Here is a 17,476-nt window from a genome sequence, read left to right on the forward strand (position 1 = left end):
GACTGCTTTAGGATAATCAAGTTTCACATGTCGATCTTAAGGGGCCTGGGGAAGCGGGGGAGGTCAGGAGCTCGAACAAAACCGGGGGAGAGGCACTGGCTTTGCAAATGCCTTTCTTTCCTGGGTAAGGACCAGGCTCATGGCCTCCCCTGTACTTGACTACAGCCAGCAAGAGGGCCACACTGCATCCCTTAAGATGAAGTGAGCTAAAAACCAACCTTCAAATAACTTTCCACCTACCATGTGAAAATGCCAACTCATCCTATTAAAAGTACTTGACAAGCCTAGAAGCTGGCTCTACTTCCAGCTCACAAAGCCCTTCTCTTTTTTAGTTTTTTTTATTTTCATCAAAGTAATATGTATGCTTGCCTTCAAAAAATAAAATTTGTTTGAACAGTTCCATGTCATAAAAACCCGGCTTTCCAGCAGTGTTTTAGCCTTGCTGGTTCTCAGCACCACTCTGGACCGTGGGAGGTGGGTTCTGCCCATCGGCTGACCTCCCACACCTTTGACCTGGAGGCTCGCCTCCTCGTGGCGAGGAGGCTGCTGCTCTCAGCAGGGCAGTGGGCGTCCAGGCAGTGGACGTTTCTGCAGCCCAGTGTGGAACCACTGTAGAAACCCAGCCTCTTCACATCTCCCCGTGATTCCTGGAGCTCCAGCTAGTCCTTAAACTCCTATCTTCTTAAGAAAAAAGCTAGAGTGGATTCTGTCGTCTCAACTAAGAACTCTGACGATAAAGGATTATAGGTTCCTAATGAAAAACAGCAGCCCCACCCTAAGCCCCACTCCCAGTGGCAACACTGGAACCATTTTAGTCGATGATTCTGGTACATATTAACTTTAGAGCCAGTGTTTTCACAGGATTTTTCTGAACTTAACGCAACTACCTATTTCTATTTTTTCCTCTTTCATTCTCCAAATATATTTATATGTTAATGATCCACTTTATATTAACTATGTAAATACTGACTGTTGAGTTAAGCCATGTACTTCTCATGTGACTTTTATGTCTTAACTGTTTTCCAGTTGTTTAGTTTTCTGAGCAAAAAAAGACCTATTGTTCTCAGACCCAGGATGAGAATGTTTACGCACTTTGCCCAAGATGCCCCAGAGGACAGATGATAAGGGTGCAGTGTGAACGTAGTTTGGGTTCTGAAGGGGCTTGCCATCCTTCGGGTATGCAAATTTACAAAATACACCCCAAAACTTCGTAAGTTCAGCAGTGATACACAGGAGACAAAATCCAGAACTGAATTCTGTTCCAACAAGATGATGGCAGCCAAGCCAACACCACAGACTCTCAACATCCATTGATTTACAACTATTCTCAAAAGGTTATAGGACTTCCCGGGTGGCGCGGTGGTTAAGAATCCGCCTGCCGATGCAGGGTACACGGGTTTGAGCCCGGGTACAGGAAGATTCCACATGTCGCAGAGCAACTAAGCCCATGAGCCACAACTACTGAGCCTGTGCTCTAGAGCCTGGGAGCCGCAACTACTGGGCCCGCGTGCCGCAACTACTGAAGCCCGCGTGCCTAGAGCCCGTGCTCCGCAACAAGAGAAGCCACTGCAATGAGAAGCCCGCACACCGCAACGAAGAGTAACCCCAGCTCGCCGCAACCACAGAAAGCCCGCGCGCAGCAACGAAGACCCAATGCAGCCAAAAAAAAAAAAAAAGATTATAAAAGTCAATGACGTGGAATAATGCAGTTTTGCTAAGCCTCCATTTCTTTCATTTTCTCTTAGGCTTCAAATATTTATTTGTATGGATGGATCAATAGATTTTAAAATTTTCTTGCTTTTTAAGAATTACCAAGGTAATAAATTGGCCCTGGATCAAAGTTGAATAATCCACAAACAAATAGAGTGAAAGGTGTGTCTTCTTAACTCCCTCCCCACCCTGCTCCCCACCCTCTATAGGAGGGTGTTCCCTTCCAGACTCCCCTGAGTGGGAGGCGTGAGGCAGGTGGTCACCCGGCCAGAGGCTGTGAATAATCAGATCTGCTGTGAGGGAGCCCAAGTGCAGAGTTTTGCTCTGCCCTATAGTAGCTGAATGACCTTGGACAAGCTCCTTGGGCTCTGAGCTCTGGCCACCCCTCTCCAGCACACAGACAGCAATGTGTGCCTCATAGGCTCGTGTGGGTGCATCTCACCCAGTGTGGACCCAGAATCTTGGGACTCCCAGGGACCCCACCTTGCTGACCTCCCAGCAGCTGAAACTCAGCGCATTCTTATTGTTCCAACTCATCAGGGATAGAACCTTTAGCTTGTGTATATATAGTACTTAAATCGTTTTTCTCGTTTTTAAGTAAACTTAAATCGATTAGTAGCTTTGTCGAAAATAGCCCTTAAAAAAGCCAAATGCTATGTGTCAGTGGTGGAAGATTTTTTTTAAATTAAGAAAGTGATGGTCCTCAACCAAGAAATTCAAAATTGGGGGTAAACTGAGGAGTGAAATTTTAGCTACGGTGTTGCCTTGGAATAAGGATGTGGACAGATGCCTCCTGCTGTGCTGTATAAACAAAAAATGAATGAGGACGGCATTTGTAGAACTCTCCTCAGCAGAGGCTCTAAGGGGTGCAGAATCGTGCAGGTGAAAAATATTCCTGAAAATCAGAGTTCTGATTGCCTCGGGGTCAGGGGCATGGCTGGGAGTCACAGAAAACACCTCCTTAGCCAAAACGTGTACAGATGATTAAAAAAAACTCCAAAATATCCCATGAAAAACCTTTCTGTTGCCCGAGGAAAGTGCCAGAGAAGAAGGGGACCTTGAGAGGCCGGACTGAGGGTGGTGCAGAGGCCGAGGAGTGAGGGCGCTGCTCTGAGCATCGGCGTCACTGCCGGGGCTGCGCTGGCAGGGTCCGAGGTCCACTCCACCCGTGGAGCACCCCCAGGTGCTGAGGGGCTCGGTTCCCCTCATCCCGCCCCAGATAGAGGTGTCCTCTCTCACCTGCGACCTCGAATGCCCCATCCCGTGTCCCCCACCTTTCTCTGTGTTTACTCTCAGAAAAGGGTACAACGAATTCATTTACACTTGTGTGTGTGACAAGACAGTCACCTGCACTTAGCAAAGCTGGCACACTTGTCACTGTTACCTACCGAAATCCAGATTTTTGGTGTCACCTTTTCCATTAGCAACTAGCAGTTTGTGTTAAAATACATGTCATGGGCAGCATCTGGTGACAGGACACAGGGAGAGGACCAAGTGAAGGGGGAGGGTTGGAGTGACGGGTCTGCAGGCCAAGGAACACCGAGGATGGCCAGCAACCACCAGAATCTGGGAAGGCCTCCCAGCTGGTGTCAGAGGAAGCCCGGCCCTTCTGGCACCCAGAGTTGGACTTCCAGCCTCCAGAACCGAGAGACAATACACGGTGTGGTACCTCATTCAGCAGCCCCAGCAGCCAGTACAGATGTGGTATTTCATGGCCTCTGGCTAACACGATGTGGAGTGTCCTGTTAGGCCTCACTAAGCCACAAGCAGCATCTTGCACGCCATGTGCTGACCAGCAGGGCTTGATGGCCCCTTTCACACGGCCTCTCATTGGAAGGAAGGTCAGGGCCGTGCCAGAAAGCAGTCCAAGTCACAATTGTGCAGAAAGTCACAATTGGGTATAGGTCTCTGGGAGCTAGCAGGGCATCTGGCATCATGAAGTGACTCAGAAGTGAGTCTGAATCCTATTTTTTCAGGTGACACAGTTCCCTCTGAGGACTCCAGCCCAGACTCTACTGGCGATTCACCTACTGGACCAGAATGAAACAGCAGGAAAGGCACCCCAGTCACCCCCTGCCCCACAGCAGATGGTGTTGGGTGGAATTCAGCACGGATACACGTCTACACCCGCCTCTGGAATCCAATCACATCTTCAGATACAGGGTCTCAGTGGAACTCGGGCCTCTGGACTGATAGCATTTCTACTAGATTCCTCTCCTGAGCTGAATCCTCACACCAAGGCAATGGGTGGATCTGTCTAAAGAGGACAGAACAAATCTGGAGAGAGCCTGAGTCATGGCAACCAGGAGAGCGGATCCCATCCTGGATGTGGATCCCAGGCAGGGGGAGGAGAAATGCTCAGGAGGGCGTGGGGACCAAGCAAGCACGCTGGGCCCGGCCCATTTGGGTTCTGAGCCTGTGGGCTAGGGTGGAGGGCTGCTTTATTTATTTTCACATCTTTATTGGAGTATAATTGCTTTACAATGGTGTGTTCGTTTCTGCTGTACAACAAAGTGAATCAGCTATATGTACACATATATCCCCTCCCTCTTGAGCCTCCCTCCCACCTGGAGGGCTGCTTTTAAGAATAGGACCAGCCTGTGAGCAAGAGGCCTCTTGTCTCCCCTGTGGAGCTAAGGAGGATTCGTCTGTGTCCTTCACAGGCAAGCTTGTCAGATAGAATACAGGACACCCAGTTAAATCTGAATTTCAGATCAACAATGAGTAATTTTTAGTATAAGTATGCAAATATTACATGGGACATCCTTAGACTACAACAATGAAAAATCTTTATGTAAGCGTGTCCCAAATATTGCACAGGACATACTAAAAAAAAGATTCATTGTTTATCTGGAATTTTGATTTAACCCGCGCCCTGTATTTTTATTTGCCAAATCTGGCAGCCCTATCCCAGGCAACAAAGACAGCACCTCCTTCAGCATCACATTTCTCATCAACACTCAATAAATACCCACATACAGGAGGAAAACATCCACAGGGCTGCAGAGAAAAGCAGGGATATCTGAACAGGCAGAAACACAGCACATTAAGCTCCTCTTCCTGCCTCAAACAGCTTGAAGGTCGTGGTGATGACAGCCCTTTAGAAACTCAACCCAAACAGTCCTTTTTTCCAGACCAAATCCTAGTGAGTTGCAGGAGATCTCGATTTCTTTTATGATTCTACCCAAAGACACCATCTTGAATGTAGCTGGCCACGCCAGGAACGTGGTTTGGGACGGGGCCCAGCGCACTTTTTCCCAGAGCTATTATAAGGAAGTAGTCATGAAACAAAACGCATCTGTGTGGTTGAAACTGCAGTGCTGACCCAAAATACTTCTGATGTGTGGAACTAGCTGGCAAGCTGAGAACCTGAGAAAACACAAAGAGCTGTCTGGCTGTTTGAGATGCCCAGAGCCTCCAAGGGTGGCTTTTGCTCCATGCTATTAGCTGTTTTCCAACAGGCAGGGAGCCAAGGCAGGCAACTCCCGGGGAGACATGTTGGCGGACACAGTTCGGCCTTGACAGCTTCATCTGGAGGACAAGCAGGGGTGAGAGGGAGGTAGCACTAGGGGATCGGAGGGCAGAGGCCCAAGCCCGCCTCTGGGTGGCGCCCCAGAGCCCGGCCCGTGCAACCCACTCCCTGCAGCCACCCTGTGAAGTCGCATCTGTTTTCTCCATTTCACAGATGGGGAAAGTGAGGTTCCCTCGGTTACCTGAGGCTTAAAAGTCAAACTCAGTTCTTTGTAATCACACTATTTTTTGCGCGTGGTTCAACATCCAAAAGGTACTTAGGGATATGGTGAAAAGTTTGTCTCCCCAGGCCCTGGCCTCCTAGCTCCCCTCCAAGAAGGTGATTGACATTGTCCATTTATTATATGTCCTTCGAGAGAGATTTTATAAATATATGTTTTTTTCTGCTTTTCTTGTTTTAGACAGTTGCCTGAAACCAAGCTCTTTCAGTCTTTCTAACTAAAAAAAAAAAAAAAAAGGAAAACAAGAGTATTTCCCCATTACAAAATACGGTCAATTTAAGAAATTAGAGAAAATGAAAAGAATACACTATCATCTCCTGCCCTACTCCTCAGAGGCCACCACTGCTAACCGTTGGGCCTTTCACTCCAGAATTTTCACAGAGGTGTTATTTGTAAACAACTTTATGTGTCCTCTTCCTACTGCACTATAGTTACCTCTTTGGACAGAAAGACGAGAAGAAGAAGAGAAGAAGAAACAAGAGCAAATAATTTGTCAAGAGGGCGTGGGGCTTGTGGGCAGGAAAGGCCAGTCTAGGGAGGAAGTGAACACTTACTCATCCTTCTGAGAACACTTTTCTTTTTTTTTTTTTTTTTTGAGCCCCAAGCACCTGCTCTGTGGGAACACAAATCCGATCAAAAATCAGAGACCAGGGCAAAATAATAGATCAACAGGCCATTTCAACGCTGTGTGATGTGTTAAAACAACAGGAAGCTAGGGAGCTGAGGCCAGAGAAGGTGGGAGACAGAGCCGGGTCCCCAGGAGAGGGGCACCGGAGCTGAACCTTGACCCAGAGACCCATGGGGTCAAGCCAGGTGATGAGTGGAGGAGGCATTCCCATGGAGAAAGGGATTGCAGAATTAGAGATCAGTTAGTAAGGCAGCAGGAATGGCAAGAGGCAGGAAGGGACAGGTGGGTCCTATGAAAGGAATGTTGGCTTTATCCCAAGGATAACGTGAAGCTCTCGCAAGTCACAAAGCAGGAAATGGGCACAGCTGGATTTGCACTTTGACAATGACCAAGTTGGCTGCTGGGGGAGGAATACATTAGGAGTGGACATAGTGGAGGGGAGTCTGGAGACTGGAAAACTAGTTAGGGCAGTGCTGTGTCAATCCAGGTGAGAGAAGATGGTGGCGTGAACAGAGGCTGTGGTGACCCTACGGATGGAGAGAGAAGGACGAATTCTTAAAGAGGTTACGGATGTAGATATGCTGACTGATTGGGGAAAAGAATGGCTTCCAGAATGAGTCTTGGGCATTTCTCGATTCAAAATTCTTCTCTGGTTTCCCCTCTTCTACAAAAGTTTAAGCTTCTAAGCTTGACCTGAAGATCGTCAATGACATCATTTCAACCTTCCTTTGATAATCTCTCTCTGTCTCTGTCTCTCTGTCTCTCTCTTTCTCTCTCAACTTGTACTTGAGCCACAGTGGAATGCTGGTGATTCCCCAAGCACACCCTCCCTTTGCCCAATGTCTTCCTCCACCCATCTGGACTTCCTGAAGCCTTCAAGCCCAGCTCAATGCCACCTCTTCCAAGAAGCCTTCCCAGACCTGCCTTCCTCTTTTTCCCTGTACTCATTTGGAACTAACCTCCTCTCAGCTCCAGTAGTACTTTGCTTCTCCATCTGCTGAAACACCACAACCTACATTTTGATTTTTGTGGAAGTTTCTTATTTTCCCTACAAAGTTAAAGGTTCCTTGAAGACAGAGATGCAGCTCTCTTGGAAGCTCAAGGAATGTTTGTTGAGTTGAAATGAGCATTCACTGGGGAAACCAAGTTCAGAGCCAAGAAGGTTTGTGAAATAAAGGAGAATCAGGCAGGCCTGGGGTTCAGTGGGGTAAATAGGGTCAAACCTGTGAGAAGACCCTTAGGAAGGATCGGCAAAACCATAGTTACTGTTAAGGTCGTGACCTCTGGCCTGGGACAGAGGCTGATGCCCTGAGTTTAGGCTTCCTCCTTCTGTCAAGGAGCAAAGATTCACAGATGCTGGTAGACCCTGAATAGAGCAGGACCAGGGACGAGGCCTTGGGAGATGTTTGGAGTCAGACCCCAACCCCATGAACCACGATGAGAATCCAGACATTTTCACGAATGCCCTGCAGCCATTAGATACCCTCCCATCCCCTCCTGGAATGAGAAACATGCTTCCTTGTCTTACTCTCCTTACTGTCAACTTTTACTACTTGTAGGAGCCTGCAGTGACCACAGGCCAGCCTGGCACTGCCAGAAAGCTCCCATAACTCAGCCTCAAGGCAACTCTTTCTAGTGGAGCATTTCTCTTTCAACATCGGGTTGGAGGCAGTGAGGAAGCGAGATGCTGATATCCGCAGCCTGAGCAGAGAGGTCAGCGTTCTGGGCTCCGCCTCCTGTGCAGGTTCCCAGAGACCAAGATGTGTCCTTGTCCCCTCCAGATGGCACCTTCTGCCTGGAGAAATGAAGGACCAAACAGGAGAAGAGAGAAGGCCCGCAAGGTCTTCTCTAAAGCACAGGAGAGAAAGCAGTTTGGGGCGTCCCACTGGTAAGGGTGAACACCTTCCAGATGAGAAGTCTGAACGGGCTCCAGGTGCCCACCTGCAGGCCCAGGGAACTGCAGGGCAGTGGGAGAAGCTTGGAAGCTGCCAGGATGGCACTTGGCCACCTCCACAGCCTCCTGGCCGGAGCCCCGGCTCTGTGTGAGGGGCACTGGGCCGTGAGAAGAAAAGAGGGGAGTGATTAGTAGAAACATTGAGAAGAAGCAGGAAAGGGCAGGAAGGGATGCTTCAATGCAGTTGAAGGCTGCTCGGCAGTGGAGGGGCATCCAGACATGGAAAGAAGGACCAGCTCTGTGGTCGCTCACGTGCTGCTCCCTCAGGCAGGTCGGAGGCCAGGCTGAGGGGCGACACGGACAAAGCCCTCAAGGAGTTCCCCATCAACTGTGTGCAAACAGAGAAACCCACAGAATGACAGAACACAGATGGCTCCCGCACCGCGGAAAAGGGGCATCGGAAGATTTCTAACAAAGAGTTTTCGGCTTTCAGCTTTCAGCTCGGATTGAAGAGATCAGCAGAGATGGCTTTGAAGACTGAGCAGGATTTTGATCTGTAGCGGCTGAGAGGACAGTGTGAGGAGATAAGAAGGAAGGAGACGGTAAGGAGGTGACAGCAACAGTCGGTAGAGATGACAGCTGAGAGGCCGTGAGAGGAGAGACAGGTGACAGAGACCTTGGGAAGATTCCAGCCTCTTCTGAACTCAAGAGACAGGTGTGCCTGAGGTGGAACTAGAAAAGCTGATAGAAATGGACCTGAGGGTCAGAGGAGGGGGATTCTGGAGTGTCCAGTGCCCTGTAGGAATGTCCTACATTATATGTCCTGTGGTGACCACTCAGGGGTTAGGAAAGGTACTGCAGACCCCCGGACTCCCATCTTCCCCGAGGTCCAGCACAGGTGAGGGACCCTCCCTCCAGCCCGCCTGCCCCGGAGGCCCTCCCTGTTCCAGCTCCCCTCGAACTCGGCCACGGGACATGGCAGAGACTGCCATGCACCCCAACTCCCAGCCCCCAACCCTGCCCCTCAGCTCCCCCGGGCCTGTTGACGCCAGCCAGCGGGGTGTGGGGGGGCGTCCTACCCAGTTCCCTAACTTACACTGAGGCTCAGAGAGGCTCAGCCACCTGCTCAAGGTCTCAGAGCCTCAGGAAGTAGAAGCCAGGTTCAGACTAGGGATAGAGGCTGATGCTGGTCCCGGCACATGTCCCACGGAGGCAGCCGGGCGAGGGGAAGGCGGGGACCAGACTCACCTTTTCTAAACCTCAGCTCACTCTCCTGTAAAAACCACCTCAGGGAGTTGATTTGAGAATTAAATTATTTTTAAAATAGAGGATGGGGGACTTCCCTGGCAGTCCAGTGGTTAAGATTCCATGCTTCCACCGCAGGGGACATGGGTTGGATCCCTGGTCGGGGCACTGAGATCCTGCAAGCCTGCATGGCACGACCATAAATAAATAATTAAATAAATATTTAAAAAATAAAACTTAAAAAAAAATACAGTGGGCGGTGGGAGGAATTGGGAGATTGGGATTGACATATATACCCTATTGATACTATGTATAAAATAGACAACTAATGAGAACCTACTGTATAGCACAGGGAACTCTACTTAACGCACTGTGGTGACCTAAATGGGAAGGCAATCCAAAAAAGAGAGGATTTATGTATATATATGGCTGATTCATTTCACAGTAGAAGCTAACACAACATTGTAAAGCAACTATACTGCAATAAAAATTAATTAAAAAAAGAAGCAATCAAGTTTAAATGAGACCATTAGGTGGGTCCCAATCCCACATGACTGTGTTCTTATCAAAAAGGGAAATTTGGACACATAGACAGACACACACAAAGGGAAGATGATGGGAAGACAGTGAATGAAGATGACCGTCCACAAGCCAGGGAATGAGGTCTGGAGCAGATTCTCCCTCACAGCCTCAGGAGGAACCAACCCTACTGGAACCTTGATCTCAGACTTCCCACCTCCAGAACAGAAAGACAGTACATTTCTATTGTTTAAGCTGCCCAGTCTCTGTATTTGGTTAAGGCAGCCCCAGCAAACTAATATACTTCCTGACCTGCATAAATAAATAGATAAATAAATAAACAAATAAATAAAATACAGGGGGAAATATGGGAAGCCTATCACAGACCCTGGCACACAGTTTAACTGAGCTGACTCCCCCCTGCCTGCTTCTTCGCATCCCAGCACCTCCTCTGAGAACCAGGTGGAGGAACAAGGTGGGGGAGACTATTCCCCTCTCCATCCACTTCACAGCACTCCAGGTCACAGGTCCTAGGGCCCAGTGCCAAGATCAGAGGGCCATGGAGCTCTGGAGGAGAGCTCATTCACAGGCAAAGAGATGGGAACCCAGAAAAGAGGAAGGGCCCTGCGAAGCATCACGTTGCCAGTCGAGGCAGCGGTGGGACAGTGCAGCCCTCAGACACAGGTCACGGAGCCTCCCCGGTGTGGCCAGGCCCTCCGAACCCCCGCCGCATGGGGTGGTCCAGGCAGATGGGTGCCTTGCCCACAGGGAGCATACACTTCAGCAGGGAGGCAACAGTGACACAGGGCTGCCGAGGTAAGGAGACTGGGAGAGGAGGGGGCTCCATCAGGAGGAAGAGTTAAAGATTCAGAAGTGTGCGTGGTGTGGTTCTTCCCTAGCGGCGCAGTGGTTAAGAATCCGCCTGCCAATGCAGGGGACACGGGTTCACACCCTGGTCCAGGAAGATCCCACATGCCGCAGAGCAACTAAGCCCGTGTGCCACAACTACTGAGCCTGCGCTCTAGAGCACAGGAGCCACGACTACTGAAGCCCACGAGCCACGACTACTGAGCCCACTTGCCACAACTACTGAAGCCCATGCGCCTAGAGCCCGTGCTCCACAACAAGAGAAGCCACCGCAATGAGAAGCCCGCGCACCGCAAGGAAGAGTAGCCCCTGCTTGCCGCAACTAGAGGAATCCCGTGCGCAGCAACAAAGACCCAACGTAGCCAAAAATAAATAAATAAATATTTTTTAAAAAGAGGGATCCAGAGCATGGGGCAGATGGGGAAACGCCCCGTTTACTGCAAGAAGGAGAAGGGGTGGGGGGGTGGAAGCAGACAGGACTGCAGGTCTGGGGGCGTCTCCGGGGGCACGTTCACTCTTCTGTAGCTCGGGGTCTGCTCCTCCGCATCACTTCGCGGTTACCTGAGCCCCTCCATCCACGTTGTCATCATGGCTTCCAGTGAAAACAACTCTCTCTGCATTTCGTACGCGAATACACCACCTACCTACCCATTCTGCTGTTGATGGACACCTGGGTTCTTTCCAATCTTGGGCTATTTGAAACAATGCTGCTGTACACATTCGGACACATCTCTGTTAATTCCTAGGAGCATATGTAGGGGGTATAAACGTAGGAGTAGAATTGCTGGGTCACAGGGTATGTATATGTATTTTCAATTTTAGGAGACAGCCATCAGTTTCCTAAAGTGATTGCTCTAATTTACTGCCACCAGTAATGCATGCATTTTTCAGTAGCCTCACATCCTGGAAGTCAGTTTCTAAAATTTTAGACATTCTGTAGGTGGGTAGTGGTATATTATTGTGATTTTAATTTTAATTTCCTTGATTACCAAAGTGATTGGGCATCCTCTCATATGTTTATTAACCCTCTGGATTTCTGTTTTTGTAAAGTTCATTCTCTTGCCAATTTTTCTGCTGGGTTATCTGTCCTTTTCTTATGGATTGGCAGCACATCTTTAAATATTCTAGATAGAAGCTGCTTTGTCAGCTAGACAGGCTGCAAGCATTTTTTTCCCAGTCTGTGCTGGCCTTTCTATTCTCCGCCTAGTGTCTTTTCATGAACAGAAGTTCCTAATTTTAATGTAGGCAAATGTATTGATCTTTTTTAAAAACAAAAATAGGGTTAATGCAAGGTCAGGAAAATATTCTTCTATGTTATTTATCTTCTAAAAGTTTCATTGTTTTACCTTTCACATTTAGTGCACAGCCTATCTGGGGTTGACTTTCTGTCTCGATCCAGACAGATGCAGTTCTTTTTCACACATGCAATGTCATTTTTTTAAAATAATATTTTGCTAAAATTTTAAAGTTCGGCTTATCTCCATGAACATAACAGTTATTGTGATTTTACAGTTTCTGTCTAGTTAACTGCACCTTAGAGTATCTCTGAGTCTATTCCTAGTGTCTGTTGTTTGTGCTGATTCTCATTTATTTGCCTCAGCGCCTCATGCAGTGGGTTATATTTGACCTTGCGTTGATCATTGCAGTTTTACAATTGTTTATAGAAATAAGCTGTGACCAAGCATAGGTGTTATTTTCCTCCAGAGATGCTTTTCTTAAGTTTCTGCCAAGGTCTTAGGCACACCAGCAATCATTATTACCTCAGTATTGTAACAGTTGAGATTTTTCTAGACAATCCAAAGGACTTGAAAGTAGGCTGCAGTTAACATCATGGTTACTTCAGGTTTTCCTTTATTCCTATGGTGCAGCCCTTGAAGACTGCCCACACCCTCGCACCTCCCCGAGTCCATTGCTTGTCCTCCTAGCCCTGGAAGGCTATCCCTGTGCTGCCAGCCACGCACCCACCTCTTCTGGGTCAACAAGTGTCCTCTAGGCAAAAGCAGTCCCAATACTGGACTTCGTTCCCTGGATTCCTATCTCATCCCGCATCCTGTCCTTGTAACTCTTCACTATCTGTTTAGTTCTTTGATGCTTTTAGGAAGACTATGTTTTTTAAACATATTGGCTGGCTTTTTTGCTGGCTTCAGTAAGGCAATTGGGGTGTTAGGTAGTTCAACTCAGACCTAGTAGTAGAAGAGAGTCATCATTCATTGTTTACTGAAAACAAAGTGTTGATTCTGTACTGTGGACCATCTGTAGGCTTAGTTCCTACTCTGGAGCATCATTTCCCCCAGGAAGCTGTCTTTGAACACACACTTTCACCTTCCACAATACCCTGTGCATATTTAATTATCAACTTAATACTGTTAGACTGTGAGTTGCTTGAGGGCAAGAACTGCTTCATATTTATTCCTCATATCCTTAGTGTCAACTATGGTACCTTGCACATTGGAGGCATTCAAAACAGCTATGTGAGTGAAGGTATGATTAATAATAGCTTTGCTCTTATTTCTTAAATTTTTGACATTTCCTCTGAAAAGTTGATCTTATCTTTGGGAGCAAGAGTTCAATCTGTTCTTCAAGGACTGAATCTTAAAGGAGACCTAAGAAACACGCCCAGGCTTGCTATGGACGCCTGTCTGTCTTCCTCTTTCTCACAGAACTCATCTCTGTTCCTAGGAGAACTTCCTTTCCAGGTAATCATGTTTCAGCAAGTCAGGAGGGACATGATGAGACATGAATGCAGTGCCAAAAAGAAGTCAGCCTAGAATCACAAAAGAGATTTTTAACAATCCACACACAGAGAATTAAGTTATTTTAAAGCACTGTCATTTTCTCAAAAGTATTTTGGTAAGAACAATACGATGTAAATGCGTGTGTGTGTTTATTTAAAATGCACTTGAGAAATCAGTTTCTTTAATCAGAAACTTGCCCTTCAAAAGTGTTCAGCTAATATTTAACCCAAAAGCCACACAGCAGAGTCAGCTACTACAAAGGTTTCATGATTGATAGATAGATAGGCAGACAGATAGATAGATAGATAAGGAGAGTCTTTTTTACTGGAAAAATAAATGTCATAAGTAGGTTTTCATTTGAAAAATTAGTGACTTTCTAAACATGATGTATGTCAGAAATGGGCTCTTTCCCATTAAAGAAAACACCAAGCACAGTTTGTCTTACAGGCAAGTCAACCTATTTGAGGAATAGATTATTTTAATTTTATAAAGACATATCTAGAATAAAGAAAAAAGTTTATTCCTCAATTCATTTCATGAGGCAAGTATAACTTTGATTTAAAAAAAACAGTAGGAATAGTGTCCTATAAAGTCAGAAAGAAGGCAACAATGTCCACTATTACCATGTCCATTCAACATGTCCCAGCCAGCACAAGACAAGAAAAAGAAATTCAAGTCATAAGGACTGAAAGGGAGGAAATAAAATTATAATATTTTATGATGATATGATTGTCTTCATAGGAAACTAAAGGGAATTAACAAATGAATTACTAGATATAAAAAGGAAAGAGAGTTTGGCAAGATGATATATATAAACATATAAATGACAGTTTTATTCTACTCACTAGCAACAACCAATTACAAAATTTCATTTTAAGAAGACACCATTTAATAGTAACAAAAACCTTAATGAACCTAGAAATAAATCTAATAAAAGATATGCAAGCCCTATACACAGTAAGTTGTATACCTTTATTGAAAAACATTAAAGAAGACCCAAATAAAGGGAATGATATTTTATGTTGATGGGCAGGAAAGTTTAACCTAAAAGTGTCATAATTCACATAATGATCTATAGCGTTAATGCAACTCCCATCAAAGTTCACAATAGAATGTGTGTGTTCATTTTTATGAAACATGACAAATGTACGAGGAAGAGCAAAGACTATCCAAGACACTTCAGAAGAAGATGAAAGAGAAAAGACTACCTCTGCCAAACACAAAGACTCAGGATAAAGCTAGAGTAATTAAGGCAACTGTGTTATTGGCAGACAGGCAAAGTGACCAATGGAATGAAATAGCCTGAAACAGAACCATGCAAAAGAGGAACATTAAAGTATGACCTAGGGGTCATGGAACATCCTTGGGGAAAAGAGAAACTGCTCAATGACAAAAAATAGGTTATCTCTATGGAAAAAGAAATGAACATGGATCCTCATAATACAAGTAAATCCTGAATAGATTAAGAACTTGAATGTCAAGAGAAAAAATTTTAACTTTTAGAAGAAAACATAGGTGACTTCTTCTAGCCTGCAAGTAAGGACTAATTTTTATTTATTTATTTATTTTTTTGGTGTGTGGTATGCGGGCCTCTCACTGTTGTGGCCTCTCCCGTTGCGGAGCACAGGCTCCGGACGCGCAGGCTCAGCGGCCATGGCTCACGGGCCCAGCCGCTCTGCGGCATGTGGGATCTTCCTGGACCGGGGCACGAACCCGTGTCCCCTGCATCGGCAGGTGGACTCTCAACCACTGCGCCACCAGGGAAGCCCAGGACTAATTTTTAAATAAGGCCTTGTCTACAAAATACTTGACCACTACTCCTCAAAAGTGTCAGGGCATGAAAAGTAAAGAAAGCCGGAGAAAGGGTCCTGGAGCAGATTAAGAGATGTGACAAACAGATGCACTGTGGTTTCCTGCGTGAGGTCCTGGAACAGAAAAGGCTGTGAATGGAAAAATCAGCAAAATCCAGAGTCTGGTGTTTAGTTAATAGTAATGCACCAGTGTTGGTGCCTTAATTTTAACAATGTCCCATGGTAATGTAGGATAACGTTAGGGAAAATGGAAACTCGTCAGGGGAGACGGGAACTCTGCACTTACCATCCTTGCAACTCTTCCATAAATCTAAAATTATCCCAAAAGATACTTATTTATTTTAAAAATAAATAAGACCAAAGAATCTCTAATGATAAAATACCGAGAAACTTGACTACCTAAAATTAATAACTTTTTTCATCAAAAATACCTTCAGGGCTTCCCTGGTGGCGCAGTGGTTGAGAGTCTGCCTGCCAATGCAGGGGACACGGGTTCGTGTCCCGGTCCGGGAAGATCCCACATGCCGCGGAGAGGCTGGGCCCGTGAGCCATGGCCGCTGAGCCTGCGTGTCCAGAGCCTGTGCTCCACGACAGGAGAGGCCACAACAGTGAGAGGCCCGCGTACCGCAAAAAAACCAAAAAAACCCAAAAAAAACAAAAACAAACAAACAAACAAAAATACCTTCAGTCGCTCATTGATAATTGTTAAAAACTGGTGTATTGTTAAAACCCAGGTATCTGGGGATTCATTATATTATACTTTCGACTCTTATGTGTTTGAAATTTTCCACGATAAAAAGTAAAAAAAACACAATTTATAAAACAAACAAACAGAAGACACCCTAAAGAAAGTGAAAAGACAAATTACAAACTGGAAGAAGGTATTGCCATAAATATCATTGATGAAAGATTACTACCAAATATACATAAAGGCCTCCTAGAAATCAATAAGTAAGAAAACACAACCCAGTAGAAAATAGGCAAAGGATATGAACAAGCATTTCAGAGAAAAGGAGCCAGTTCCAACTGAGGAACTGCCATTTCTACTACCCGTCCGGGAAAGCATCCTTACTTTCTGGGACAACAAGATACTCCACAATAATTTGGAGAATTGTCTGAGGATGGCCAAAGTGACTGCAGGGCCCCTCTGGCCCACCACTGGGACCCCGTGATCTCTCGGATCACGTTTAAGGAAAATGTATTCAACTGGTTGTTGAAAAGCCACCCAGGCCAAGTTATGTTCTAAAATTCACTCAGTGTCCATCCTAGATGTGTCAGCTTCTTTGTCTAATCACAAGGAAACCCCAAACCAGCCCCAGTTGGGAGGATCAATCAAAGATGGCCAGCAGCATCCCTGTGTTTGGACAACAGCAGCATCCCTGCGTTTGGACAAGCCGGCCTTATTCTTCGTCCTATCAAAGCGTGTTAGGAGGACCTATGGGATTTGGGAGAGAGGTATGGAGGAGGGTTTAAGGGCATGGGCTTTGCTCTGGGTTGGTTACTGTTGAGACACAGGGGTAAGTTATGCCCAGACGTCTTAATCCTGTCTATGGGGAGGGCAGGCTAGAGCAGCTGTCACTTATTAGCCAGAGCGGGTGTCTGGTACTTTGCAGCTTTGGCAATGGTCATGTTTTCTCTGTGTTGAGACATGATCAGAAGGTGGTTTTGTTTTTGTCATGATCCAGCATGGTCACAGGGTGGCCCTGGGGTTCTGTGATATCGCTGGGCTTCAGCAGAACACTGATCCCTTCCTGTGGATGCAGGCTGCTCAGAGCAGCACCACGGCCCAACTGGCGGGCTCTGGCAGTGCCTGGGTGTCGGGGATGCTTCTCTCCTTTTCGGAGAAATTCTATAGAACTGCCTCCTGCTCTTCCATAAGCTCACAAAGGACAATGAAATATTGAGAAATGTCTCCACACTGAAATAGACTGAAGAGAAATGATACTGCATGATCTGGGCTTCGATTCCAGATGAGAAAAATATGAAATGTACATCGGGATTGTTATTAGCTAGTGGTGGTTTATAAATGTCTCTTGCTTCTGATTGCCCTGTGGTTATGCAACAGAACACACTCAAGTATTTAGGGGCAAAAGGGGTACAGGATCAGCAACTTATTCTCAATCAGTTCAGGAAGAAGAATGTTTACATAAATAGAGTAATAGAGTAATTTATTGCTCAAATAAACCAAATTGAGCAAAATGTAAATAATTGGTGCATCTGAGAAGGGGCATAACAGGGTTCTTTGTGCTATGCTTCCAACATTTTTGCATGTTTGAAATTACAAGAAAATGAAAATTCATTCTCCCCCACCCCGA

This window comes from Monodon monoceros, unplaced genomic scaffold (genome assembly GCF_005190385.1).
Source record: "Monodon monoceros isolate NGI ecotype Baffin Bay Population unplaced genomic scaffold, NGI_Narwhal_1 Super_Scaffold_21, whole genome shotgun sequence".
NCBI classification, from domain to species: Eukaryota; Metazoa; Chordata; class Mammalia; order Artiodactyla; family Monodontidae; genus Monodon; species Monodon monoceros.